The sequence below is a fragment of the Phyllobates terribilis genome, unplaced genomic scaffold (assembly GCF_046119375.1).
Source record: "Phyllobates terribilis strain yellow unplaced genomic scaffold, ASM4611937v1 Scaffold_40__1_contigs__length_11209783, whole genome shotgun sequence".
Lineage (NCBI taxonomy): Eukaryota > Metazoa > Chordata > Amphibia > Anura > Dendrobatidae > Phyllobates > Phyllobates terribilis.
In genome coordinates this window covers 9,449,161-9,472,104 of record NW_027362800.1, presented here as the reverse complement: position 1 = coordinate 9,472,104, position 22,944 = coordinate 9,449,161, and the positions used below count along the sequence as shown (strand labels likewise).

Sequence of the window (22,944 nt, the reverse complement as noted above, 5' to 3'; positions counted from 1 at the left end):
CAAATGCCCTTGTTATCAACAGCAGCCTTTTAAACTCACCTGAGCTAACAGGTATGTGAGCTGGTTACTCTGCTGCGCTTAAAATTTCTTTTTTGGTTTGCTACAATGCCTTTTCTGAAACATTGTCTCCCTCTGCTGGAACACTGACTTCTTTCATTTAATGCCTGCAGACTATAAAAGAGAAACCAACCCAAAAAGTTTGGTTGATTAGTCTGTGGCATTCTTTTAAACTGTTGCTTATGGCGGTCTCTGTGAGCTTCTCAGTGACATTCAGCCATCCAGGTATCCCGCCTGCAGTAGACGGAATGTGGCAATGGAACGCTGGCTGCGCGTGTCATAATAGGCTCTGAGCCTTTATATACCTGCGCACAGCAGCAGCCACCTTCAGTCTGCTGCTGGACAGCCAGCAGCAGCAGCAGCAGGAGAGGTAATTAATCAGCAACCCTCCTGCTAAGGGTAGACAGCTGCTCGTTCCACCCCCCCCCCGCCTTAATTGGTTCTCCTCCCTTCCAACGGTGTTGAGGCGGGTGGGAACAGCCGGGGGTTGAGGGTACTGTGCTAAAAGAGGTGGAGTTATGCAGATCTAAAACGCGTGGATTGCAGCAGCAGCAAGCCGAAAAGTGCAGGCATGTGAGGGATCTAGAGGTTGACAGCATGTCTTCTTAACGGGAGTCCAGGTGGCCATCTCCACAAATGGACTTTTCAGAATCCTTGGGTGGCACCGTAGTCGGAAACCAATTCTGGTTATCGCTTCTCGGCCTTTTGGCTAAGATCAAGTGTAGTATCTGTTCTTATCAGTTTAATATCTGATACGTCCCCTATCTGGGGACCATATATTAAATGGATTTTTAGAACAGGGAGATGGAAAAAGAGCTTGCTCTGTCCACTCCACGCATTGACCTGGTATTGCAGTATCTCCAGGACCGGTGCACCCCTTCTTTAATGCAGTTTCTAAAATCAGAAAGAATTGAATTCAATGCTTTTTGTTCATTTTGCTTGTTTGTCGGATTTTGGGATGGACTCTTTGGCTTTGCTTTTCTTCTCCTCATTGGATTTTTCATGTTAAAAGTTGCAGAAGCCAGATGACAAGCTCATTTTGGTTCAACTTCAGCGACTGTGCATTGCATTGCCATGTAATGTAATGTAATGCAATGCTATCTATCTAGCTCTCCCTCTATACTTCCTTTTGGATAAACAGACATATTAGGCAAGCATTTTGGAGCTTTCACCTAAATAACTACAGGTGGTGAGATAAGCTGCACAATATAATTGACCTTTCAGTATATTGTTGCACACACACCATCTATTTAGCAAATGCCCTTGTTATCAACAGCAGCCTTTTAAACTCACCTGAGCTAACAGGTATGTGAGCTGGTTACTCTGCTGCGCTTAAAATTTCTTTTTTGGTTTGCTACAATGCCTTTTCTGAAACGTTGTCTCCCTCTGCTGGAACACTGACTTCTTTCATTTAATGCCTGCAGACTATAAAAGAGAAACCAACCCAAAAAGTTTGGTTGATTAGTCTGTGGCATTCTTTTAAACTGTTGCTTATGGCGGTCTCTGTGAGCTTCTCAGTGACATTCAGCCATCCAGGTATCCCGCCTGCAGTAGACGGAATGTGACAATGGAACGCTGGCTGCGCGTGTCATAATAGGCTCTGAGCCTTTATATACCTGCGCACAGCAGCAGCCACCTTCAGTCTGCTGCTGGACAGCCAGCAGCAGCAGCAGCAGGAGAGGTAATTAATCAGCAACCCTCCTGCTAAGGGTAGACAGCTGCTCGTTCCACCCCCCCCCCCCGCCTTAATTGGTTCTCCTCCCTTCCAACGGTGTTGAGGCGGGTGGGAACAGCCGGGGGTTGAGGGTACTGTGCTAAAAGAGGTGGAGTTATGCAGATCTAAAACGCGTGGATTGCAGCAGCAGCAAGCCGAAAAGTGCAGGCATGTGAGGGATCTTGAGGTTGACAGCATGTCTTCTTAACGGGAGTCCAGGTGGCCATCTCCACAAATGGACTTTTCAGAATCCTTGGGTGGCACCGTAGTCGGAAACCAATTCTGGTTATCGCTTCTCGGCCTTTTGGCTAAGATCAAGTGTAGTATCTGTTCTTATCAGTTTAATATCTGATACGTCCCCTATCTGGGGACCATATATTAAATGGATTTTTAGAACAGGGAGATGGAAAAAGAGCTTGCTCTGTCCACTCCACGCATTGACCTGGTATTGCAGTATCTCCAGGACCGGTGCACCCCTTCTTTAATGCAGTTTCTAAAATCAGAAAGAATTGAATTCAATGCTTTTTGTTCATTTTGCTTGTTTGTCGGATTTTGGGATGGACTCTTTGGCTTTGCTTTTCTTCTCCTCATTGGATTTTTCATGTTAAAAGTTGCAGAAGCCAGATGACAAGCTCATTTTGGTTCAACTTCAGCAACTGTGCATTGCATTGCCATGTAATGTAATGTAATGCAATGCTATCTATCTAGCTCTCCCTCTATACTTCCTTTTGGATAAACAGACATATTAGGCAAGCATTTTGGAGCTTTCACCTAAATAACTACAGGTGGTGAGATAAGCTGCACAATATAATTGACCTTTCAGTATATTGTTGCACACACACCATCTATTTAGCAAATGCCCTTGTTATCAACAGCAGCCTTTTAAACTCACCTGAGCTAACAGGTATGTGAGCTGGTTACTCTGCTGCGCTTAAAATTTCTTTTTTGGTTTGCTACAATGCCTTTTCTGAAACGTTGTCTCCCTCTGCTGGAACACTGACTTCTTTCATTTAATGCCTGCAGACTATAAAAGAGAAACCAACCCAAAAAGTTTGGTTGATTAGTCTGTGGCATTCTTTTAAACTGTTGCTTATGGCGGTCTCTGTGAGCTTCTCAGTGACATTCAGCCATCCAGGTATCCCGCCTGCAGTAGACGGAATGTGGCAATGGAACGCTGGCTGCGCGTGTCATAATAGGCTCTGAGCCTTTATATACCTGCGCACAGCAGCAGCCACCTTCAGTCTGCTGCTGGACAGCCAGCAGCAGCAGCAGCAGGAGAGGTAATTAATCAGCAACCCTCCTGCTAAGGGTAGACAGCTGCTCGTTCCCCCCCCCCCCCCGCGCCTTAATTGGTTCTCCTCCCTTCCAACGGTGTTGAGGCGGGTGGGAACAGCCGGGGGTTGAGGGTACTGTGCTAAAAGAGGTGGAGTTATGCAGATCTAAAACGCGTGGATTGCAGCAGCAGCAAGCCGAAAAGTGCAGGCATGTGAGGGATCTAGAGGTTGACAGCATGTCTTCTTAACGGGAGTCCAGGTGGCCATCTCCACAAATGGACTTTTCAGAATCCTTGGGTGGCACCGTAGTCAGAAACCAATTCTGGTTATCGCTTCTCGGCCTTTTGGCTAAGATCAAGTGTAGTATCTGTTCTTATCAGTTTAATATCTGATACGTCCCCTATCTGGGGACCATATATTAAATGGATTTTTAGAACAGGGAGATGGAAAAAGAGCTTGCTCTGTCCACTCCACGCATTGACCTGGTATTGCAGTATCTCCAGGACCGGTGCACCCCTTCTTTAATGCAGTTTCTAAAATCAGAAAGAATTGAATTCAATGCTTTTTGTTCATTTTGCTTGTTTGTCGGATTTTGGGATGGACTCTTTGGCTTTGCTTTTCTTCTCCTCATTGGATTTTTCATGTTAAAAGTTGCAGAAGCCAGATGACAAGCTCATTTTGGTTCAACTTCAGCAACTGTGCATTGCATTGCCATGTAATGTAATGTAATGCAATGCTATCTATCTAGCTCTCCCTCTATACTTCCTTTTGGATAAACAGACATATTAGGCAAGCATTTTGGAGCTTTCACCTAAATAACTACAGGTGGTGAGATAAGCTGCACAATATAATTGACCTTTCAGTATATTGTTGCACACACACCATCTATTTAGCAAATGCCCTTGTTATCAACAGCAGCCTTTTAAACTCACCTGAGCTAACAGGTATGTGAGCTGGTTACTCTGCTGCGCTTAAAATTTCTTTTTTGGTTTGCTACAATGCCTTTTCTGAAACGTTGTCTCCCTCTGCTGGAACACTGACTTCTTTCATTTAATGCCTGCAGACTATAAAAGAGAAACCAACCCAAAAAGTTTGGTTGATTAGTCTGTGGCATTCTTTTAAACTGTTGCTTATGGCGGTCTCTGTGAGCTTCTCAGTGACATTCAGCCATCCAGGTATCCCGCCTGCAGTAGACGGAATGTGGCAATGGAACACTGGCTGCGCGTGTCATAATAGGCTCTGAGCCTTTATATACCTGCGCACAGCAGCAGCCACCTTCAGTCTGCTGCTGGACAGCCAGCAGCAGCAGCAGCAGGAGAGGTAATTAATCAGCAACCCTCCTGCTAAGGGTAGACAGCTGCTCGTTCCACCCCCCCCCCCCCGCCTTAATTGGTTCTCCTCCCTTCCAACGGTGTTGAGGCGGGTGGGAACAGCCGGGGGTTGAGGGTACTGTGCTAAAAGAGGTGGAGTTATGCAGATCTAAAACGCGTGGATTGCAGCAGCAGCAAGCCGAAAAGTGCAGGCATGTGAGGGATCTTGAGGTTGACAGCATGTCTTCTTAACGGGAGTCCAGGTGGCCATCTCCACAAATGGACTTTTCAGAATCCTTGGGTGGCACCGTAGTCGGAAACCAATTCTGGTTATCGCTTCTCGGCCTTTTGGCTAAGATCAAGTGTAGTATCTGTTCTTATCAGTTTAATATCTGATACGTCCCCTATCTGGGGACCATATATTAAATGGATTTTTAGAACAGGGAGATGGAAAAAGAGCTTGCTCTGTCCACTCCACGCATTGACCTGGTATTGCAGTATCTCCAGGACCGGTGCACCCCTTCTTTAATGCAGTTTCTAAAATCAGAAAGAATTGAATTCAATGCTTTTTGTTCATTTTGCTTGTTTGTCGGATTTTGGGATGGACTCTTTGGCTTTGCTTTTCTTCTCCTCATTGGATTTTTCATGTTAAAAGTTGCAGAAGCCAGATGACAAGCTCATTTTGGTTCAACTTCAGCAACTGTGCATTGCATTGCCATGTAATGTAATGTAATGCAATGCTATCTATCTAGCTCTCCCTCTATACTTCCTTTTGGATAAACAGACATATTAGGCAAGCATTTTGGAGCTTTCACCTAAATAACTACAGGTGGTGAGATAAGCTGCACAATATAATTGACCTTTCAGTATATTGTTGCACACACACCATCTATTTAGCAAATGCCCTTGTTATCAACAGCAGCCTTTTAAACTCACCTGAGCTAACAGGTATGTGAGCTGGTTACTCTGCTGCGCTTAAAATTTCTTTTTTGGTTTGCTACAATGCCTTTTCTGAAACGTTGTCTCCCTCTGCTGGAACACTGACTTCTTTCATTTAATGCCTGCAGACTATAAAAGAGAAACCAACCCAAAAAGTTTGGTTGATTAGTCTGTGGCATTCTTTTAAACTGTTGCTTATGGCGGTCTCTGTGAGCTTCTCAGTGACATTCAGCCATCCAGGTATCCCGCCTGCAGTAGACGGAATGTGGCAATGGAACGCTGGCTGCGCGTGTCATAATAGGCTCTGAGCCTTTATATACCTGCGCACAGCAGCAGCCACCTTCAGTCTGCTGCTGGACAGCCAGCAGCAGCAGCAGCAGGAGAGGTAATTAATCAGCAACCCTCCTGCTAAGGGTAGACAGCTGCTCGTTCCAACCCCCCCCCCCCCCGCCTTAATTGGTTCTCCTCCCTTCCAACGGTGTTGAGGCGGGTGGGAACAGCCGGAGGTTGAGGGTACTGTGCTAAAAGAGGTGGAGTTATGCAGATCTAAAACGCGTGGATTGCAGCAGCAGCAAGCCGAAAAGTGCAGGCATGTGAGGGATCTAGAGGTTGACAGCATGTCTTCTTAACGGGAGTCCAGGTGGCCATCTCCACAAATGGACTTTTCAGAATCCTTGGGTGGCACCGTAGTCGGAAACCAATTCTGGTTATCGCTTCTCGGCCTTTTGGCTAAGATCAAGTGTAGTATCTGTTCTTATCAGTTTAATATCTGATACGTCCCCTATCTGGGGACCATATATTAAATGGATTTTTAGAACAGGGAGATGGAAAAAGAGCTTGCTCTGTCCACTCCACGCATTGACCTGGTATTGCAGTATCTCCAGGACCGGTGCACCCCTTCTTTAATGCAGTTTCTAAAATCAGAAAGAATTGAATTCAATGCTTTTTGTTCATTTTGCTTGTTTGTCGGATTTTGGGATGGACTCTTTGGCTTTGCTTTTCTTCTCCTCATTGGATTTTTCATGTTAAAAGTTGCAGAAGCCAGATGACAAGCTCATTTTGGTTCAACTTCAGCAACTGTGCATTGCATTGCCATGTAATGTAATGTAATGCAATGCTATCTATCTAGCTCTCCCTCTATACTTCCTTTTGGATAAACAGACATATTAGGCAAGCATTTTGGAGCTTTCACCTAAATAACTACAGGTGGTGAGATAAGCTGCACAATATAATTGACCTTTCAGTATATTGTTGCACACACACCATCTATTTAGCAAATGCCCTTGTTATCAACAGCAGCCTTTTAAACTCACCTGAGCTAACAGGTATGTGAGCTGGTTACTCTGCTGCGCTTAAAATTTCTTTTTTGGTTTGCTACAATGCCTTTTCTGAAACGTTGTCTCCCTCTGCTGGAACACTGACTTCTTTCATTTAATGCCTGCAGACTATAAAAGAGAAACCAACCCAAAAAGTTTGGTTGATTAGTCTGTGGCATTCTTTTAAACTGTTGCTTATGGCGGTCTCTGTGAGCTTCTCAGTGACATTCAGCCATCCAGGTATCCCGCCTGCAGTAGACGGAATGTGGCAATGGAACGCTGGCTGCGCGTGTCATAATAGGCTCTGAGCCTTTATATACCTGCGCACAGCAGCAGCCACCTTCAGTCTGCTGCTGGACAGCCAGCAGCAGCAGCAGCAGCAGGAGAGGTAATTAATCAGCAACCCTCCTGCTAAGGGTAGACAGCTGCTCGTTCCACCCCCCCCCCCGCCTTAATTGGTTCTCCTCCCTTCCAACGGTGTTGAGGCGGGTGGGAACAGCCGGGGGTTGAGGGTACTGTGCTAAAAGAGGTGGAGTTATGCAGATCTAAAACGCGTGGATTGCAGCAGCAGCAAGCCGAAAAGTGCAGGCATGTGAGGGATCTAGAGGTTGACAGCATGTCTTCTTAACGGGAGTCCAGGTGGCCATCTCCACAAATGGACTTTTCAGAATCCTTGGGTGGCACCGTAGTCGGAAACCAATTCTGGTTATCGCTTCTCGGCCTTTTGGCTAAGATCAAGTGTAGTATCTGTTCTTATCAGTTTAATATCTGATACGTCCCCTATCTGGGGACCATATATTAAATGGATTTTTAGAACAGGGAGATGGAAAAAGAGCTTGCTCTGTCCACTCCACGCATTGACCTGGTATTGCAGTATCTCCAGGACCGGTGCACCCCTTCTTTAATGCAGTTTCTAAAATCAGAAAGAATTGAATTCAATGCTTTTTGTTCATTTTGCTTGTTTGTCGGATTTTGGGATGGACTCTTTGGCTTTGCTTTTCTTCTCCTCATTGGATTTTTCATGTTAAAAGTTGCAGAAGCCAGATGACAAGCTCATTTTGGTTCAACTTCAGCAACTGTGCATTGCATTGCCATGTAATGTAATGTAATGCAATGCTATCTATCTAGCTCTCCCTCTATACTTCCTTTTGGATAAACAGACATATTAGGCAAGCATTTTGGAGCTTTCACCTAAATAACTACAGGTGGTGAGATAAGCTGCACAATATAATTGACCTTTCAGTATATTGTTGCACACACACCATCTATTTAGCAAATGCCCTTGTTATCAACAGCAGCCTTTTAAACTCACCTGAGCTAACAGGTATGTGAGCTGGTTACTCTGCTGCGCTTAAAATTTCTTTTTTGGTTTGCTACAATGCCTTTTCTGAAACGTTGTCTCCCTCTGCTGGAACACTGACTTCTTTCATTTAATGCCTGCAGACTATAAAAGAGAAACCAACCCAAAAAGTTTGGTTGATTAGTCTGTGGCATTCTTTTAAACTGTTGCTTATGGCGGTCTCTGTGAGCTTCTCAGTGACATTCAGCCATCCAGGTATCCCGCCTGCAGTAGACGGAATGTGGCAATGGAACGCTGGCTGCGCGTGTCATAATAGGCTCTGAGCCTTTATATACCTGCGCACAGCAGCAGCCACCTTCAGTCTGCTGCTGGACAGCCAGCAGCAGCAGCAGCAGGAGAGGTAATTAATCAGCAACCCTCCTGCTAAGGGTAGACAGCTGCTCGTTCCACCCCCCCCCCCGCCTTAATTGGTTCTCCTCCCTTCCAACGGTGTTGAGGCGGGTGGGAACAGTCGGGGGTTGAGGGTACTGTGCTAAAAGAGGTGGAGTTATGCAGATCTAAAACGCGTGGATTGCAGCAGCAGCAAGCCGAAAAGTGCAGGCATGTGAGGGATCTAGAGGTTGACAGCATGTCTTCTTAACGGGAGTCCAGGTGGCCATCTCCACAAATGGACTTTTCAGAATCCTTGGGTGGCACCGTAGTCGGAAACCAATTCTGGTTATCGCTTCTCGGCCTTTTGGCTAAGATCAAGTGTAGTATCTGTTCTTATCAGTTTAATATCTGATACGTCCCCTATCTGGGGACCATATATTAAATGGATTTTTAGAACAGGGAGATGGAAAAAGAGCTTGCTCTGTCCACTCCACGCATTGACCTGGTATTGCAGTATCTCCAGGACCGGTGCACCCCTTCTTTAATGCAGTTTCTAAAATCAGAAAGAATTGAATTCAATGCTTTTTGTTCATTTTGCTTGTTTGTCGGATTTTGGGATGGACTCTTTGTCTTTGCTTTTCTTCTCCTCATTGGATTTTTCATGTTAAAAGTTGCAGAAGCCAGATGACAAGCTCATTTTGGTTCAACTTCAGCAACTGTGCATTGCATTGCCATGTAATGTAATGTAATGCAATGCTATCTATCTAGCTCTCCCTCTATACTTCCTTTTGGATAAACAGACATATTAGGCAAGCATTTTGGAGCTTTCACCTAAATAACTACAGGTGGTGAGATAAGCTGCACAATATAATTGACCTTTCAGTATATTGTTGCACACACACCATCTATTTAGCAAATGCCCTTGTTATCAACAGCAGCCTTTTAAACTCACCTGAGCTAACAGGTATGTGAGCTGGTTACTCTGCTGCGCTTAAAATTTCTTTTTTGGTTTGCTACAATGCCTTTTCTGAAACGTTGTCTCCCTCTGCTGGAACACTGACTTCTTTCATTTAATGCCTGCAGACTATAAAAGAGAAACCAACCCAAAAAGTTTGGTTGATTAGTCTGTGGCATTCTTTTAAACTGTTGCTTATGGCGGTCTCTGTGAGCTTCTCAGTGACATTCAGCCATCCAGGTATCCCGCCTGCAGTAGACGGAATGTGGCAATGGAACGCTGGCTGCGCGTGTCATAATAGGCTCTGAGCCTTTATATACCTGCGCACAGCAGCAGCCACCTTCAGTCTGCTGCTGGACAGCCAGCAGCAGCAGCAGCAGGAGAGGTAATTAATCAGCAACCCTCCTGCTAAGGGTAGACAGCTGCTCGTTCCACCCCCCCCCCGCCTTAATTGGTTCTCCTCCCTTCCAACGGTGTTGAGGCGGGTGGGAACAGCCGGGGGTTGAGGGTACTGTGCTAAAAGAGGTGGAGTTATGCAGATCTAAAACGCGTGGATTGCAGCAGCAGCAAGCCGAAAAGTGCAGGCATGTGAGGGATCTAGAGGTTGACAGCATGTCTTCTTAACGGGAGTCCAGGTGGCCATCTCCACAAATGGACTTTTCAGAATCCTTGGGTGGCACCGTAGTCGGAAACCAATTCTGGTTATCGCTTCTCGGCCTTTTGGCTAAGATCAAGTGTAGTATCTGTTCTTATCAGTTTAATATCTGATACGTCCCCTATCTGGGGACCATATATTAAATGGATTTTTAGAACAGGGAGATGGAAAAAGAGCTTGCTCTGTCCACTCCACGCATTGACCTGGTATTGCAGTATCTCCAGGACCGGTGCACCCCTTCTTTAATGCAGTATCTAAAATCAGAAAGAATTGAATTCAATGCTTTTTGTTCATTTTGCTTGTTTGTCGGATTTTGGGATGGACTCTTTGTCTTTGCTTTTCTTCTCCTCATTGGATTTTTCATGTTAAAAGTTGCAGAAGCCAGATGACAAGCTCATTTTGGTTCAACTTCAGCAACTGTGCATTGCATTGCCATGTAATGTAATGTAATGCAATGCTATCTATCTAGCTCTCCCTCTATACTTCCTTTTGGATAAACAGACATATTAGGCAAGCATTTTGGAGCTTTCACCTAAATAACTACAGGTGGTGAGATAAGCTGCACAATATAATTGACCTTTCAGTATATTGTTGCACACACACCATCTATTTAGCAAATGCCCTTGTTATCAACAGCAGCCTTTTAAACTCACCTGAGCTAACAGGTATGTGAGCTGGTTACTCTGCTGCGCTTAAAATTTCTTTTTTGGTTTGCTACAATGCCTTTTCTGAAACGTTGTCTCCCTCTGCTGGAACACTGACTTCTTTCATTTAATGCCTGCAGACTATAAAAGAGAAACCAACCCAAAAAGTTTGGTTGATTAGTCTGTGGCATTCTTTTAAACTGTTGCTTATGGCGGTCTCTGTGAGCTTCTCAGTGACATTCAGCCATCCAGGTATCCCGCCTGCAGTAGACGGAATGTGGCAATGGAACGCTGGCTGCGCGTGTCATAATAGGCTCTGAGCCTTTATATACCTGCGCACAGCAGCAGCCACCTTCAGTCTGCTGCTGGACAGCCAGCAGCAGCAGCAGCAGGAGAGGTAATTAATCAGCAACCCTCCTGCTAAGGGTAGACAGCTGCTCGTTCCACCCCCCCCCCGCCTTAATTGGTTCTCCTCCCTTCCAACGGTGTTGAGGCGGGTGGGAACAGCCGGGGGTTGAGGGTACTGTGCTAAAAGAGGTGGAGTTATGCAGATCTAAAACGCGTGGATTGCAGCAGCAGCAAGCCGAAAAGTGCAGGCATGTGAGGGATCTAGAGGTTGACAGCATGTCTTCTTAACGGGAGTCCAGGTGGCCATCTCCACAAATGGACTTTTCAGAATCCTTGGGTGGCACCGTAGTCGGAAACCAATTCTGGTTATCGCTTCTCGGCCTTTTGGCTAAGATCAAGTGTAGTATCTGTTCTTATCAGTTTAATATCTGATACGTCCCCTATCTGGGGACCATATATTAAATGGATTTTTAGAACAGGGAGATGGAAAAAGAGCTTGCTCTGTCCACTCCACGCATTGACCTGGTATTGCAGTATCTCCAGGACCGGTGCACCCCTTCTTTAATGCAGTATCTAAAATCAGAAAGAATTGAATTCAATGCTTTTTGTTCATTTTGCTTGTTTGTCGGATTTTGGGATGGACTCTTTGGCTTTGCTTTTCTTCTCCTCATTGGATTTTTCATGTTAAAAGTTGCAGAAGCCAGATGACAAGCTCATTTTGGTTCAACTTCAGCAACTGTGCATTGCATTGCCATGTAATGTAATGTAATGCAATGCTATCTATCTAGCTCTCCCTCTATACTTCCTTTTGGATAAACAGACATATTAGGCAAGCATTTTGGAGCTTTCACCTAAATAACTACAGGTGGTGAGATAAGCTGCACAATATAATTGACCTTTCAGTATATTGTTGCACACACACCATCTATTTAGCAAATGCCCTTGTTATCAACAGCAGCCTTTTAAACTCACCTGAGCTAACAGGTATGTGAGCTGGTTACTCTGCTGCGCTTAAAATTTCTTTTTTGGTTTGCTACAATGCCTTTTCTGAAACGTTGTCTCCCTCTGCTGGAACACTGACTTCTTTCATTTAATGCCTGCAGACTATAAAAGAGAAACCAACCCAAAAAGTTTGGTTGATTAGTCTGTGGCATTCTTTTAAACTGTTGCTTATGGCGGTCTCTGTGAGCTTCTCAGTGACATTCAGCCATCCAGGTATCCCGCCTGCAGTAGACGGAATGTGGCAATGGAACGCTGGCTGCGCGTGTCATAATAGGCTCTGAGCCTTTATATACCTGCGCACAGCAGCAGCCACCTTCAGTCTGCTGCTGGACAGCCAGCAGCAGCAGCAGCAGCAGGAGAGGTAATTAATCAGCAACCCTCCTGCTAAGGGTAGACAGCTGCTCGTTCCACCCCCCCCCCGCCTTAATTGGTTCTCCTCCCTTCCAACGGTGTTGAGGCGGGTGGGAACAGCCGGGGGTTGAGGGTACTGTGCTAAAAGAGGTGGAGTTATGCAGATCTAAAACGCGTGGATTGCAGCAGCAGCAAGCCGAAAAGTGCAGGCATGTGAGGGATCTAGAGGTTGACAGCATGTCTTCTTAACGGGAGTCCAGGTGGCCATCTCCACAAATGGACTTTTCAGAATCCTTGGGTGGCACCGTAGTCGGAAACCAATTCTGGTTATCGCTTCTCGGCCTTTTGGCTAAGATCAAGTGTAGTATCTGTTCTTATCAGTTTAATATCTGATACGTCCCCTATCTGGGGACCATATATTAAATGGATTTTTAGAACAGGGAGATGGAAAAAGAGCTTGCTCTGTCCACTCCACGCATTGACCTGGTATTGCAGTATCTCCAGGACCGGTGCACCCCTTCTTTAATGCAGTTTCTAAAATCAGAAAGAATTGAATTCAATGCTTTTTGTTCATTTTGCTTGTTTGTCGGATTTTGGGATGGACTCTTTGGCTTTGCTTTTCTTCTCCTCATTGGATTTTTCATGTTAAAAGTTGCAGAAGCCAGATGACAAGCTCATTTTGGTTCAACTTCAGCAACTGTGCATTGCATTGCCATGTAATGTAATGTAATGCAATGCTATCTATCTAGCTCTCCCTCTATACTTCCTTTTGGATAAACAGACATATTAGGCAAGCATTTTGGAGCTTTCACCTAAATAACTACAGGTGGTGAGATAAGCTGCACAATATAATTGACCTTTCAGTATATTGTTGCACACACACCATCTATTTAGCAAATGCCCTTGTTATCAACAGCAGCCTTTTAAACTCACCTGAGCTAACAGGTATGTGAGCTGGTTACTCTGCTGCGCTTAAAATTTCTTTTTTGGTTTGCTACAATGCCTTTTCTGAAACGTTGTCTCCCTCTGCTGGAACACTGACTTCTTTCATTTAATGCCTGCAGACTATAAAAGAGAAACCAACCCAAAAAGTTTGGTTGATTAGTCTGTGGCATTCTTTTAAACTGTTGCTTATGGCGGTCTCTGTGAGCTTCTCAGTGACATTCAGCCATCCAGGTATCCCGCCTGCAGTAGACGGAATGTGGCAATGGAACGCTGGCTGCGCGTGTCATAATAGGCTCTGAGCCTTTATATACCTGCGCACAGCAGCAGCCACCTTCAGTCTGCTGCTGGACAGCCAGCAGCAGCAGCAGCAGGAGAGGTAATTAATCAGCAACCCTCCTGCTAAGGGTAGACAGCTGCTCGTTCCACCCCCCCCCCCGCCTTAATTGGTTCTCCTCCCTTCCAACGGTGTTGAGGCGGGTGGGAACAGCCGGGGGTTGAGGGTACTGTGCTAAAAGAGGTGGAGTTATGCAGATCTAAAACGCGTGGATTGCAGCAGCAGCAAGCCGAAAAGTGCAGGCATGTGAGGGATCTAGAGGTTGACAGCATGTCTTCTTAACGGGAGTCCAGGTGGCCATCTCCACAAATGGACTTTTCAGAATCCTTGGGTGGCACCGTAGTCGGAAACCAATTCTGGTTATCGCTTCTCGGCCTTTTGGCTAAGATCAAGTGTAGTATCTGTTCTTATCAGTTTAATATCTGATACGTCCCCTATCTGGGGACCATATATTAAATGGATTTTTAGAACAGGGAGATGGAAAAAGAGCTTGCTCTGTCCACTCCACGCATTGACCTGGTATTGCAGTATCTCCAGGACCGGTGCACCCCTTCTTTAATGCAGTTTCTAAAATCAGAAAGAATTGAATTCAATGCTTTTTGTTCATTTTGCTTGTTTGTCGGATTTTGGGATGGACTCTTTGGCTTTGCTTTTCTTCTCCTCATTGGATTTTTCATGTTAAAAGTTGCAGAAGCCAGATGACAAGCTCATTTTGGTTCAACTTCAGCAACTGTGCATTGCATTGCCATGTAATGTAATGTAATGCAATGCTATCTATCTAGCTCTCCCTCTATACTTCCTTTTGGATAAACAGACATATTAGGCAAGCATTTTGGAGCTTTCACCTAAATAACTACAGGTGGTGAGATAAGCTGCACAATATAATTGACCTTTCAGTATATTGTTGCACACACACCATCTATTTAGCAAATGCCCTTGTTATCAACAGCAGCCTTTTAAACTCACCTGAGCTAACAGGTATGTGAGCTGGTTACTCTGCTGCGCTTAAAATTTCTTTTTTGGTTTGCTACAATGCCTTTTCTGAAACGTTGTCTCCCTCTGCTGGAACACTGACTTCTTTCATTTAATGCCTGCAGACTATAAAAGAGAAACCAACCCAAAAAGTTTGGTTGATTAGTCTGTGGCATTCTTTTAAACTGTTGCTTATGGCGGTCTCTGTGAGCTTCTCAGTGACATTCAGCCATCCAGGTATCCCGCCTGCAGTAGACGGAATGTGGCAATGGAACGCTGGCTGCGCGTGTCATAATAGGCTCTGAGCCTTTATATACCTGCGCACAGCAGCAGCCACCTTCAGTCTGCTGCTGGACAGCCAGCAGCAGCAGCAGCAGGAGAGGTAATTAATCAGCAACCCTCCTGCTAAGGGTAGACAGCTGCTCGTTCCACCCCCCCCCGCCTTAATTGGTTCTCCTCCCTTCCAACGGTGTTGAGGCGGGTGGGAACAGTCGGGGGTTGAGGGTACTGTGCTAAAAGAGGTGGAGTTATGCAGATCTAAAACGCGTGGATTGCAGCAGCAGCAAGCCGAAAAGTGCAGGCATGTGAGGGATCTAGAGGTTGACAGCATGTCTTCTTAACGGGAGTCCAGGTGGCCATCTCCACAAATGGACTTTTCAGAATCCTTGGGTGGCACCGTAGTCGGAAACCAATTCTGGTTATCGCTTCTCGGCCTTTTGGCTAAGATCAAGTGTAGTATCTGTTCTTATCAGTTTAATATCTGATACGTCCCCTATCTGGGGACCATATATTAAATGGATTTTTAGAACAGGGAGATGGAAAAAGAGCTTGCTCTGTCCACTCCACGCATTGACCTGGTATTGCAGTATCTCCAGGACCGGTGCACCCCTTCTTTAATGCAGTTTCTAAAATCAGAAAGAATTGAATTCAATGCTTTTTGTTCATTTTGCTTGTTTGTCGGATTTTGGGATGGACTCTTTGGCTTTGCTTTTCTTCTCCTCATTGGATTTTTCATGTTAAAAGTTGCAGAAGCCAGATGACAAGCTCATTTTGGTTCAACTTCAGCAACTGTGCATTGCATTGCCATGTAATGTAATGTAATGCAATGCTATCTATCTAGCTCTCCCTCTATACTTCCTTTTGGATAAACAGACATATTAGGCAAGCATTTTGGAGCTTTCACCTAAATAACTACAGGTGGTGAGATAAGCTGCACAATATAATTGACCTTTCAGTATATTGTTGCACACACACCATCTATTTAGCAAATGCCCTTGTTATCAACAGCAGCCTTTTAAACTCACCTGAGCTAACAGGTATGTGAGCTGGTTACTCTGCTGCGCTTAAAATTTCTTTTTTGGTTTGCTACAATGCCTTTTCTGAAACGTTGTCTCCCTCTGCTGGAACACTGACTTCTTTCATTTAATGCCTGCAGACTATAAAAGAGAAACCAACCCAAAAAGTTTGGTTGATTAGTCTGTGGCATTCTTTTAAACTGTTGCTTATGGCGGTCTCCGTGAGCTTCTCAGTGACATTCAGCCATCCAGGTATCCCGCCTGCAGTAGACGGAATGTGGCAATGGAACGCTGGCTGCGCGTGTCATAATAGGCTCTGAGCCTTTATATACCTGCGCACAGCAGCAGCCACCTTCAGTCTGCTGCTGGACAGCCAGCAGCAGCAGCAGCAGGAGAGGTAATTAATCAGCAACCCTCCTGCTAAGGGTAGACAGCTGCTCGTTCCACCCCTCCCCCCGCCTTAATTGGTTCTCCTCCCTTCCAACGGTGTTGAGGCGGGTGGGAACAGCCGGGGGTTGAGGGTACTGTGCTAAAAGAGGTGGAGTTATGCAGATCTAAAACGCGTGGATTGCAGCAGCAGCAAGCCGAAAAGTGCAGGCATGTGAGGGATCTAGAGGTTGACAGCATGTCTTCTTAACGGGAGTCCAGGTGGCTATCTCCACAAATGGACTTTTCAGAATCCTTGGGTGGCACCGTAGTCGGAAACCAATTCTGGTTATCGCTTCTCGGCCTTTTGGCTAAGATCAAGTGTAGTATCTGTTCTTATCAGTTTAATATCTGATACGTCCCTTATCTGGGGACCATATATTAAATGGATTTTTAGAACAGGGAGATGGAAAAAGAGCTTGCTCTGTCCACTCCACGCATTGACCTGGTATTGCAGTATCTCCAGGACCGGTGCACCCCTTCTTTAATGCAGTTTCTAAAATCAGAAAGAATTGAATTCAATGCTTTTTGTTCATTTTGCTTGTTTGTCGGATTTTGGGATGGACTCTTTGGCTTTGCTTTTCTTCTCCTCATTGGATTTTTCATGTTAAAAGTTGCAGAAGCCAGATGACAAGCTCATTTTGGTTCAACTTCAGCAACTGTGCATTGCATTGCCATGTAATGTAATGTAATGCAATGCTATCTATCTAGCTCTCCCTCTATACTTCCTTTTGGATAAACAGACATATTAGGCAAGCATTTTGGAGCTTTCACCTAAATAACTACAGGTGGTGAGATAAGCTGCACAATATAATTGACCTTTCAGTATATTGTTGCACACACACCATCTATTTAGCAAATGCCCTTGTTATCAACAGCAGCCTTTTAAACTCACCTGAGCTAACAGGTATGTGAGCTGGTTACTCTGCTGCGCTTAAAATTTCTTTTTTGGTTTGCTACAATGCCTTTTCTGAAACGTTGTCTCCCTCTGCTGGAACACTGACTTCTTTCATTTAATGCCTGCAGACTATAAAAGAGAAACCAACCCAAAAAGTTTGGTTGATTAGTCTGTGGCATTCTTTTAAACTGTTGCTTATGGCGGTCTCTGTGAGCTTCTCAGTGACATTCAGCCATCCAGGTATCCCGCCTGCAGTAGACGGAATGTGGCAATGGAACGCTGGCTGCGCGTGTCATAATAGGCTCTGAGCCTTTATATACCTGCGCACAGCAGCAGCCACCTTCAGTCTGCTGCTGGACAGCCAGCAGCAGCAGCAGCAGGAGAGGTAATTAATCAGCAACCCTCCTGCTAAGGGTAGACAGCTGCTCGTTCCACCCCCCCCCCCGCCTTAATTGGTTCTCCTCCCTTCCAACGGTGTTGAGGCGGGTGGGAACAGCCGGGGGTTGAGGGTACTGTGCTAAAAGAGGTGGAGTTATGCAGATCTAAAACGCGTGGATTGCAGCAGCAGCAAGCCGAAAAGTGCAGGCATGTGAGGGATCTAGAGGTTGACAGCATGTCTTCTTAACGGGAGTCCAGGTGGCCATCTCCACAAATGGACATTTCAGAATCCTTGGGTGGCACCGTAGTCGGAAACCAATACTGGTTATCGCTTCTCGGCCTTTTGGCTAAGATCAAGTGTAGTATCTGTTCTTATCAGTTTAATATCTGATACGTCCCCTATCTGGGGACCATATATTAAATGGATTTTTAGAACAGGGAGATGGAAAAAGAGCTTGCTCTGTCCACTCCACGCATTGACCTGGTATTGCAGTATCTCCAGGACCGGTGCACCCCTTCTTTAATGCAGTTTCTAAAATCAGAAAGAATTGAATTCAATGCTTTTTGTTCATTTTGCTTGTTTGTCGGATTTTGGGATGGACTCTTTGGCTTTGCTTTTCTTCTCCTCATTGGATTTTTCATGTTAAAAGTTGCAGAAGCCAGATGACAAGCTCATTTTGGTTCAACTTCAGCAACTGTGCATTGCATTGCCATGTAATGTAATGTAATGCAATGCTATCTATCTAGCTCTCCCTCTATACTTCCTTTTGGATAAACAGACATATTAGGCAAGCATTTTGGAGCTTTCACCTAAATAACTACAGGTGGTGAGATAAGCTGCACAATATAATTGACCTTTCAGTATATTGTTGCACACACACCATCTATTTAGCAAATGCCCTTGTTATCAACAGCAGCCTTTTAAACTCACCTGAGCTAACAGGTATGTGAGCTGGTTACTCTGCTGCGCTTAAAATTTCTTTTTTGGTTTGCTACAATGCCTTTTCTGAAACGTTGTCTCCCTCTGCTGGAACACTGACTTCTTTCATTTAATGCCTGCAGACTATAAAAGAGAAACCAACCCAAAAGTTTGGTTGATTAGTCTGTGGCATTCTTTTAAACTGTTGCTTATGGCGGTCTCTGTGAGCTTCTCAGTGACATTCAGCCATCCAGGTATCCCGCCTGCAGTAGACGGAATGTGGCAATGGAACGCTGGCTGCGCGTGTCATAATAGGCTCTGAGCCTTTATATACCTGCGCACAGCAGCAGCCACCTTCAGTCTGCTGCTGGACAGCCAGCAGCAGCAGCAGCAGGAGAGGTAATTAATCAGCAACCCTCCTGCTAAGGGTAGACAGCTGCTCGTTCCACCCCCCCCCCCGCCTTAATTGGTTCTCCTCCCTTCCAACGGTGTTGAGGCGGGTGGGAACAGCCGGGGGTTGAGGGTACTGTGCTAAAAGAGGTGGAGTTATGCAGATCTAAAACGCGTGGATTGCAGCAGCAGCAAGCCGAAAAGTGCAGGCATGTGAGGGATCTAGAGGTTGACAGCATGTCTTCTTAACGGGAGTCCAGGTGGCCATCTCCACAAATGGACATTTCAGAATCCTTGGGTGGCACCGTAGTCGGAAACCAATTCTGGTTATCGCTTCTCGGCCTTTTGGCTAAGATCAAGTGTAGTATCTGTTCTTATCAGTTTAATATCTGATACGTCCCCTATCTGGGGACCATATATTAAATGGATTTTTAGAACAGGGAGATGGAAAAAGAGCTTGCTCTGTCCACTCCACGCATTGACCTGGTATTGCAGTATCTCCAGGACCGGTGCACCCCTTCTTTAATGCAGTTTCTAAAATCAGAAAGAATTGAATTCAATGCTTTTTGTTCATTTTGCTTGTTTGTCGGATTTTGGGATGGACTCTTTGGCTTTGCTTTTCTTCTCCTCATTGGATTTTTCATGTTAAAAGTTGCAGAAGCCAGATGACAAGCTCATTTTGGTTCAACTTCAGCAACTGTGCATTGCATTGCCATGTAATGTAATGTAATGCAATGCTATCTATCTAGCTCTCCCTCTATACTTCCTTTTGGATAAACAGACATATTAGGCAAGCATTTTGGAGCTTTAACCTAAATAACTACAGGTGGTGAGATAAGCTGCACAATATAATTGACCTTTCAGTATATTGTTGCACACACACCATCTATTTAGCAAATGCCCTTGTTATCAACAGCAGCCTTTTAAACTCACCTGAGCTAACAGGTATGTGAGCTGGTTACTCTGCTGCGCTTAAAATTTCTTTTTTGGTTTGCTACAATGCCTTTTCTGAAACGTTGTCTCCCTCTGCTGGAACACTGACTTCTTTCATTTAATGCCTGCAGACTATAAAAGAGAAACCAACCCAAAAAGTTTGGTTGATTAGTCTGTGGCATTCTTTTAAACTGTTGCTTATGGCGGTCTCTGTGAGCTTCTCAGTGACATTCAGCCATCCAGGTATCCCGCCTGCAGTAGACGGAATGTGGCAATGGAACGCTGGCTGCGCGTGTCATAATAGGCTCTGAGCCTTTATATACCTGCGCACAGCAGCAGCCACCTTCAGTCTGCTGCTGGACAGCCAGCAGCAGCAGCAGCAGGAGAGGTAATTAATCAGCAACCCTCCTGCTAAGGGTAGACAGCTGCTCGTTCCACCCCCCCCCGCCTTAATTGGTTCTCCTCCCTTCCAACGGTGTTGAGGCGGGTGGGAACAGCCGGGGGTTGAGGGTACTGTGCTAAAAGAGGTGGAGTTATGCAGATCTAAAACGCGTGGATTGCAGCAGCAGCAAGCCGAAAAGTGCAGGCATGTGAGGGATCTAGAGGTTGACAGCATGTCTTCTTAACGGGAGTCCAGGTGGCTATCTCCACAAATGGACTTTTCAGAATCCTTGGGTGGCACCGTAGTCGGAAACCAATTCTGGTTATCGCTTCTCGGCCTTTTGGCTAAGATCAAGTGTAGTATCTGTTCTTATCAGTTTAATATCTGATACGTCCCTTATCTGGGGACCATATATTAAATGGATTTTTAGAACAGGGAGATGGAAAAAGAGCTTGCTCTGTCCACTCCACGCATTGACCTGGTATTGCAGTATCTCCAGGACCGGTGCACCCCTTCTTTAATGCAGTTTCTAAAATCAGAAAGAATTGAATTCAATGCTTTTTGTTCATTTTGCTTGTTTGTCGGATTTTGGGATGGACTCTTTGGCTTTGCTTTTCTTCTCCTCATTGGATTTTTCATGTTAAAAGTTGCAGAAGCCAGATGACAAGCTCATTTTGGTTCAACTTCAGCAACTGTGCATTGCATTGCCATGTAATGTAATGTAATGCAATGCTATCTATCTAGCTCTCCCTCTATACTTCCTTTTGGATAAACAGACATATTAGGCAAGCATTTTGGAGCTTTCACCTAAATAACTACAGGTGGTGAGATAAGCTGCACAATATAATTGACCTTTCAGTATATTGTTGCACACACACCATCTATTTAGCAAATGCCCTTGTTATCAACAGCAGCCTTTTAAACTCACCTGAGCTAACAGGTATGTGAGCTGGTTACTCTGCTGCGCTTAAAATTTCTTTTTTGGTTTGCTACAATGCCTTTTCTGAAACGTTGTCTCCCTCTGCTGGAACACTGACTTCTTTCATTTAATGCCTGCAGACTATAAAAGAGAAACCAACCCAAAAAGTTTGGTTGATTAGTCTGTGGCATTCTTTTAAACTGTTGCTTATGGCGGTCTCTGTGAGCTTCTCAGTGACATTCAGCCATCCAGGTATCCCGCCTGCAGTAGACGGAATGTGGCAATGGAACGCTGGCTGCGCGTGTCATAATAGGCTCTGAGCCTTTATATACCTGCGCACAGCAGCAGCCACCTTCAGTCTGCTGCTGGACAGCCAGCAGCAGCAGCAGCAGGAGAGGTAATTAATCAGCAACCCTCCTGCTAAGGGTAGACAGCTGCTCGTTCCACCCCCCCCCCCCGCCTTAATTGGTTCTCCTCCCTTCCAACGGTGTTGAGGCGGGTGGGAACAGCCGGGGGTTGAGGGTACTGTGCTAAAAGAGGTGGAGTTATGCAGATCTAAAACGCGTGGATTGCAGCAGCAGCAAGCCGAAAAGTGCAGGCATGTGAGGGATCTAGAGGTTGACAGCATGTCTTCTTAACGGGAGTCCAGGTGGCCATCTCCACAAATGGACATTTCAGAATCCTTGGGTGGCACCGTAGTCGGAAACCAATTCTGGTTATCGCTTCTCGGCCTTTTGGCTAAGATCAAGTGTAGTATCTGTTCTTATCAGTTTAATATCTGATACGTCCCCTATCTGGGGACCATATATTAAATGGATTTTTAGAACAGGGAGATGGAAAAAGAGCTTGCTCTGTCCACTCCACGCATTGACCTGGTATTGCAGTATCTCCAGGACCGGTGCACCCCTTCTTTAATGCAGTTTCTAAAATCAGAAAGAATTGAATTCAATGCTTTTTGTTCATTTTGCTTGTTTGTCGGATTTTGGGATGGACTCTTTGGTAGTGTTGAGCCACCCCCGTAGTGTTCGGGTTCGGTTCGGTTCGTCGAACACCGGGATGTTCGAGGAACTGTTCGTCGAACTGTTCGTCGAACACCTTAGAACACCGTCGAACACCGTTAAAACCAATGGCAGGCAAACAAAAACACATAGAAACACATAGAAAACACCTGCAAAGGTGTCCAAAAGCTGACAAACTGCTCAGAAGACACTCTCTTTAAAAAAGCCGGCCGGCAAATTCAGCAGCGGCATACACCGGTACCCGACAATTTAGACAAGAAGGAATAGAGCATCACACATAGATTAGATAGATAGAAACATGTCAGTCACACATATAAGAAGCACAGTGACAGTGTTGGTTACTGCACTTGTCATTTAGTGTAAAGGATTTATTAAAAAAAATATTAGTGTTTTCATGCACCGTCTCTTTAAAAAAGCCGGCCGGCAATTCAGCATCTGTACCCGACAATTTAGAACAGAAAGAATAGAGCTTCACACATAGATTAGATAGATAGAAACATGTCAGTCACATATATAATAAGTACAGTGACAGTGTTGCTTACTGTACTTGTCATTTAGTGTAAAGGATTTATTTAAAAAAATAATAGTGTTTTCATGCACTGTCTCTTTAAAAAAGCCGGCCGGCAATTCAGCAGCGGTACCCGACAATTTATAACAGACAGAATAGAGCATCACACATAGATTAGATAGATAGAAACATGTCAGTCACATATATATGAAGTACAGTGATAGTGTTGGTTACTGTACTTGTCATTTAGTATTAAAATAAAGGATTTATTATTAAAAAAATTGGCGTGGGGTTCCCCTTAATTTTAGGCTCTAGCGGAGGTTAAGCAGACGGCTGGGGCAGATGTTTGAAGCCTGGGAAGGGGGTAATACCCACGGAGCTTCCCAGGC

General features: G+C 45.1%; 17 non-coding genes across 17 annotated transcripts; all 17 read left to right on the top strand.

Annotated features, from left to right (window-relative positions):
- Window positions 1-746: 746 nt before the first annotated feature.
- Window positions 747-937, top strand: LOC141190187 (U2 spliceosomal RNA). Its single transcript, XR_012264218.1, has one exon. It is a non-coding gene; the product is annotated as a U2 spliceosomal RNA (small nuclear RNA).
- A 1,122-nt stretch (window positions 938-2,059) lies between these two features.
- LOC141190186 (U2 spliceosomal RNA) lies at window positions 2,060-2,250 on the top strand. Its single transcript, XR_012264217.1, has one exon. It is a non-coding gene; the product is annotated as a U2 spliceosomal RNA (small nuclear RNA).
- A 1,123-nt stretch (window positions 2,251-3,373) lies between these two features.
- On the top strand, window positions 3,374-3,564 carry LOC141190185 (U2 spliceosomal RNA). Its single transcript, XR_012264216.1, has one exon. It is a non-coding gene; the product is annotated as a U2 spliceosomal RNA (small nuclear RNA).
- A 1,123-nt stretch (window positions 3,565-4,687) lies between these two features.
- Window positions 4,688-4,878, top strand: LOC141190184 (U2 spliceosomal RNA). The gene has a single exon (XR_012264215.1). It is a non-coding gene; the product is annotated as a U2 spliceosomal RNA (small nuclear RNA).
- A 1,125-nt stretch (window positions 4,879-6,003) lies between these two features.
- Window positions 6,004-6,194, top strand: LOC141190183 (U2 spliceosomal RNA). Its single transcript, XR_012264214.1, has one exon. It is a non-coding gene; the product is annotated as a U2 spliceosomal RNA (small nuclear RNA).
- Window positions 6,195-7,318: 1,124 nt separating this feature from the next.
- LOC141190182 (U2 spliceosomal RNA) lies at window positions 7,319-7,509 on the top strand. The gene has a single exon (XR_012264213.1). It is a non-coding gene; the product is annotated as a U2 spliceosomal RNA (small nuclear RNA).
- Window positions 7,510-8,630: 1,121 nt separating this feature from the next.
- Window positions 8,631-8,821, top strand: LOC141190179 (U2 spliceosomal RNA). The gene has a single exon (XR_012264211.1). It is a non-coding gene; the product is annotated as a U2 spliceosomal RNA (small nuclear RNA).
- Window positions 8,822-9,941: 1,120 nt separating this feature from the next.
- Window positions 9,942-10,132, top strand: LOC141190178 (U2 spliceosomal RNA). Its single transcript, XR_012264210.1, has one exon. It is a non-coding gene; the product is annotated as a U2 spliceosomal RNA (small nuclear RNA).
- Window positions 10,133-11,252: 1,120 nt separating this feature from the next.
- LOC141190177 (U2 spliceosomal RNA) lies at window positions 11,253-11,443 on the top strand. Its single transcript, XR_012264209.1, has one exon. It is a non-coding gene; the product is annotated as a U2 spliceosomal RNA (small nuclear RNA).
- A 1,123-nt stretch (window positions 11,444-12,566) lies between these two features.
- On the top strand, window positions 12,567-12,757 carry LOC141190176 (U2 spliceosomal RNA). Its single transcript, XR_012264208.1, has one exon. It is a non-coding gene; the product is annotated as a U2 spliceosomal RNA (small nuclear RNA).
- A 1,121-nt stretch (window positions 12,758-13,878) lies between these two features.
- Window positions 13,879-14,069, top strand: LOC141190175 (U2 spliceosomal RNA). Its single transcript, XR_012264207.1, has one exon. It is a non-coding gene; the product is annotated as a U2 spliceosomal RNA (small nuclear RNA).
- A 1,119-nt stretch (window positions 14,070-15,188) lies between these two features.
- LOC141190174 (U2 spliceosomal RNA) lies at window positions 15,189-15,379 on the top strand. Its single transcript, XR_012264206.1, has one exon. It is a non-coding gene; the product is annotated as a U2 spliceosomal RNA (small nuclear RNA).
- Window positions 15,380-16,500: 1,121 nt separating this feature from the next.
- LOC141184472 (U2 spliceosomal RNA) lies at window positions 16,501-16,691 on the top strand. Its single transcript, XR_012259224.1, has one exon. It is a non-coding gene; the product is annotated as a U2 spliceosomal RNA (small nuclear RNA).
- Window positions 16,692-17,812: 1,121 nt separating this feature from the next.
- LOC141190173 (U2 spliceosomal RNA) lies at window positions 17,813-18,003 on the top strand. Its single transcript, XR_012264205.1, has one exon. It is a non-coding gene; the product is annotated as a U2 spliceosomal RNA (small nuclear RNA).
- Window positions 18,004-19,123: 1,120 nt separating this feature from the next.
- Window positions 19,124-19,314, top strand: LOC141190172 (U2 spliceosomal RNA). Its single transcript, XR_012264204.1, has one exon. It is a non-coding gene; the product is annotated as a U2 spliceosomal RNA (small nuclear RNA).
- Window positions 19,315-20,433: 1,119 nt separating this feature from the next.
- Window positions 20,434-20,624, top strand: LOC141184471 (U2 spliceosomal RNA). The gene has a single exon (XR_012259223.1). It is a non-coding gene; the product is annotated as a U2 spliceosomal RNA (small nuclear RNA).
- A 1,122-nt stretch (window positions 20,625-21,746) lies between these two features.
- Window positions 21,747-21,937, top strand: LOC141190171 (U2 spliceosomal RNA). The gene has a single exon (XR_012264203.1). It is a non-coding gene; the product is annotated as a U2 spliceosomal RNA (small nuclear RNA).
- The last annotated feature ends 1,007 nt before the right edge of the window (window positions 21,938-22,944 follow it).